Below are 5,000 nucleotides of genomic sequence, written 5' to 3' on the forward strand. Positions count from 1 at the left end.
GTAAATGTCTGTGCAAAAGTTTACAATTCCATACATGTACATCTAGACAAAGTTTGTAAAAAGAAACTAAGTTTGCACACTTCATGGTAAATTTATACTATAAATCATAGTACATTAACAGTTGACTCACTCACTCATAGATAGTTCACCAGCAGACAGTTCTTTAGTTGACAGTGTAGTTAGTTTGGTGGTGTTGCCTCTCCTTCTGATGACATGACTTGCCAGCAGTGATATCAGAATCATTCATTGGTGTACAGGCAGGCATATAAAGTACCATCATATCTTTCAGGGCTGAAAAAGAAATGGAACTATTAGTAATACTGTTAGTATTTACTGTTGACACAACTCTATATTTATTTAAAACAACACACACACACACACACACACACACACACACACACACACACCAACCTGACACACATTCACATAAAATATCCATTGAAGCAAATTCTGTGAAACTGAAAACTGTTCATAATGTCATGCCCCTGAACCTCCCCTTGCTCAGTTAAATGGTTAAACTGTGAAGGGACAGTGTATGTGTGTGTGTGTGTGTGTGTGTGTGTGTGTGTGTGTGTGTGTGTGTGTGTGTGTGAGTGAGTATGTGACTCACTGTGTGACACACATTGTGTATGTATGTGTGTGTGTGTGTGTGTGTGTGTGTGTGTGTGTGTGTGTGTGTGTGTGTGTGTGTGTGTGTGAGTGACATGTATACACACTGTGTCACACATTGTGTGTGTGTGTGTGTGTGTGTGTGTGTGTGTGTGTGTGTGTGTGTGTGTGTGTGTGTGTGAGAGAGAGAGAGAGATCTTTTAATTTACATTCTGTTAATTTCCTCAGATTCACTTTATTCTTTTAATCATTTTTATTCCACATGTCAAACAGTGAATTCCTGTTCCAATGTAAGACAATAAATCAGTCTTGAGTCAATCATTGTTAAATAAATTATTATCAATTGATTATACCATCATTACATTTCAGTATTTGTCAATGTGGGTAAAATAAGAAAGCTTACCTTCAGACACTTCAGCTATATCCAGTCCCCCAGTCACTTTGCTTGCACATTCCTTGTGTGAGCTGTGAGAAACCCAGGTCTATCACTTCAGTGCAGCAAGTCAGTTTCACTTGTTTCCATGTCAGTCACAACACTGATGGCACCTGGTGCATGTGATTTCGGCAATTACAGGCGAAGGCTTCCAATCTTTCTGTATCTAGTGCAAATGTTGATTCGTCATCTACATCAAAATTAATATTATTGTTGATGAAAACTGAACGACAATCCTGCGTCGTCTGCTTTCGAAATCAGCGTTGCCTTCGTGTTCACTGAGATCGATTTCATGAACGGTCAGTTCCATCAATGAAGTACTGGGTTAGAAACTCACAAATGTCGTCTTCTTCATTGAATGGCAAAATGTGTGCAGCGCAAGTGTATCTTGTCAGGAAATCGCCAAGTCAATCTTGAAAACGTGCTTCCGAACCCTGCGACCATGTTTATTTGAGCTAGCGTGCTGAATGGCTGGTTTCGTCACGTGGCCTCTCTCGGCCAATGACAGAGGGGATTTTCCTTCATAGTGACGCATTGTTTACGTAGTGTATCCTTATTTTGAAAGCGACGATTCGCTCGTAGTTAAAAAATCAACCAATGAGAAGGACATAGATTGAAAGAGACGGACTTGACCTTTAAAACAATGTATGATTCGACCGGTCGATTCCAAGAGATGACGGAGGGCAAGCTTGTCAAAGTTGATCGATTTCGCGAAGTCATAGGCGATCAGAATGACGGGTTAGGCATTTTAAGCACACTTTTAAGGCAAAAGAAGACACAGTTATGCCTAGATACTTCAATATGAGATAAAAGAAAGCCTAAAGTTTACTATGAAGTCAAAATCTGAAAATCGACAACCTGACCCCCACCCGCCTAAAATCGCCGCTAGCGGGAAAGTTGGTCAGGGACAAAGCGACTCATTCCGTGGTGGAGGGTCACAAATAAATAAATGAATAAATAAGCGAAATAAAAACAAACAAGCAAATGTGCCAACATAAAAAAAAAGAAATCTTCTTCTTATCCTTCTCTTTTTTTCAGTTCTCCTGCTCCTCCACCTTCTCCTTTCTTCTTCTTCTTCTTTTTCTCCTCCTCCTCCTCCTTCTAATTTTTTATTCTTCTAATTTCTTCTTCTTCTTCTTCTTCTTCTTCTTCTTCTTCTTCTCCTCCTCCTCCTCCTCCTCCTTTTAATTCTTCTTCTTCTTCTCCTCCTCCCCCTCCTCCTCCTAATTCTTCTTCTTCTTCTTCTTCTTCTTCTTCTTCTCCTCCCCCTCCTCCTAATTCTTCTTCTTCTTCTTCTCCTCCTCCTTCTAATTCTTCTTCTTCTTCTCCTCCTCCTCCTTCTAATTCTTCTTCTTCTTCTTCTTCTCCTCCTCCCCCTCCTAATTCTTCTTCTTCTCCCCCCCCCCTCCTCCTTCTAATTCTTCTTCTCCTCCCCTCCTTCTCCTAATTCTTCTTCTTCTCCTCCTCCTCCTCCTCCTAATTCTTCTTCTTCTTCTCCCCCGCCTCCTCCTCCTCCTCCTTCTTCTTCCTCTTCTTCGTTTTCTTCTTCTGTGTGTGGTAATCTTCAAACCGCAGCCAACATCGCCACCAGCTTCCCAAGTGTGGAATGTCAACGCAGGCCTAACGATCTCATTGGACGAGCAAACCACACGACCAACCCGCCAGATATTGGCACTGCTAAGAAGGAAATGAGCCTCTTTTTGGGAGCGAGGCTCAGTCAAGATGGCCGCTGTGTTTTTTCTGCCAAGGAGCAGTAACCCGATGGTGTGACTGATTAGGAGTGAGCCGCCGGTCTCAATTTGGCCTTGGGGGAGAAGACGGGGTTAAGGGTGTGGGGGGGGAGGGGGGGGCGGGGGGTGGGGTGGGGGTGGGCATGAACTTGAGCGACCCTGTGACACACTTTTTCTTCTTTCCTTTTCAATGTAAAGTTACAAATACATGCATGCATTAACATGTTCAGGAGTACAAACATACAGCTGTGTACACAAACTATAAACTTCAGAACATACAGCTGTGTACACAAACTATAAACTTCAGAACATACGGCTGTGTACACAAACTATAAACTTCAGAACATACGGCTGTGTACACAAACTATAAACTTCAGAACGTATGGCTGTGTACACAAACTATAAACTTCACAACACACGGCTGTGTACACAAACTATAAACTTCAGAACATATGGCTGTGTACACAAACTATAAACTTCAGAACATACGGCTGTGTACACAAACTATAAACTTCAGAACATACGGCTGTGTACACAAACTATAAACTTAAAAACATACACACTTAAATGTGAATCCTGGGCGTGGGGTTGGTCTTGCTCTCTCTCTTTCTGAAGGCTATTAATGCATTGTTTTCTATCTTTCTGTCTTCATAAAGGTTACCAGCACACTGCTGTTTCTCTCTCTGTCTTCCTTTCTCTTGTTTCTTTGGAAGGGGGGGGGGGGGGGGGGGCGGGGGGGGGGGGGGGGGGGGGGGGGGGGAGGGGGGAGGGGGTCATAAAACCTCAAAACACGTATCTTGACTTCGGGGCGTATCACCAGCAGACAATGATTGGTTGATTAATTGTGACCGTTTGGTTTATTTATCAATTTGGCTGCATGGCTGGTTGAATTCGTTAAGCGATGAACCGACCATTCATTTCCGAACGCATCATTTCATGAATTGATTGATTGATTCAAAATTTGTTTTGTTGTTTAGATGTTTTTTAGTAGTTTTTTTTTTTACATGTCCACTCATGATCTATTAACCTGTCCATGTAGTAACATTATCTGTTCTCCTGTCCATTTTGTAACATTATCTGTTCACTCATGATCTGTTCACCTGTGTAATGTAGTAACATTATCTGTTCACTCATTATCTGTTCACCTGTGCAATGTAATAGCATGATCTGTTCACTCATTATCTGTTCACCTGTGTAATGTAGTAACATTATCTGTTCACTCATTATCTGTTCACCCGTCCATGTAGTAACATTATCTGTCCACTCATTATCTGTTCACCTGTCAATGTAGTAACATTATCTGTTCACTCATTATCTGTTCACCTGTGCAATATAGTAACATTATCTGTTCACTCATTATCTGTTCACCTGTCCATGTAGTAACATTATCTGTTCACTCATTATCTGTTCACCTGCCAATATAGTAACATTATCTGTTCACTCATTATCTGTTCACCTGCCAATGTAGTAACATTATCTGTTCACTCATTATCTGTTCACCTGTCCATGTAGTAACATTATCTGTTCACTCATTATCTGTTCACCTGCCAATGTAGTAACATTATCTGTTCACTCATTATCTGTTCACCCGTCAATGTAGTAACATTATCTGTTCACTCATTATCTGTTCACCCGTCCATGTAGTAACATTATCTGTTCACTCATTATCTGTTTACCTGCCCGTGTAGTAACATTATCCGTTCACTCATTATCTGTTCACCTGTCCATGCAGTAACATTATCTGTTCACTCATCTGTTCACCTGTCCACGTAGTAAAATTATCTGTTCACTCATCTGTTCACCGGTCCATGTAGTAACATTATCTGTTCACTCATCTGTTCACCTGTGCAATGTAGTAACATTATCTGTTAACTCATTATCTGTTTACCTGCCCGTGTAGTAACATTATCCGTTTACTCATTATCTGTTCACCCGTCCATGTAGCAACATTATCTGTTCACTCATCTGTTCACCTGTCCATGTAGTAAAATTATCTGTTCACTCATCTGTTCACCGGTCCATGTAGTAACATTATCTGTTCACTCATCATCTGTTCACCCGTCCATGTAGTAACATTATCTGTTCACTCATCTGTTCACCTGTCCATGTAGTAAAATTATCTGTTCACTCATCTGTTCACCGGTCCATGTAGTAACATTATCCGTTCACTCATTATCTGTTCACCTGTCCATGCAGTAACATTATCTGTTCACTCATTATCTGTTAAC

Source organism: Babylonia areolata, chromosome 22 (assembly GCF_041734735.1).
Source record: "Babylonia areolata isolate BAREFJ2019XMU chromosome 22, ASM4173473v1, whole genome shotgun sequence".
Lineage (NCBI taxonomy): Eukaryota > Metazoa > Mollusca > Gastropoda > Neogastropoda > Buccinidae > Babylonia > Babylonia areolata.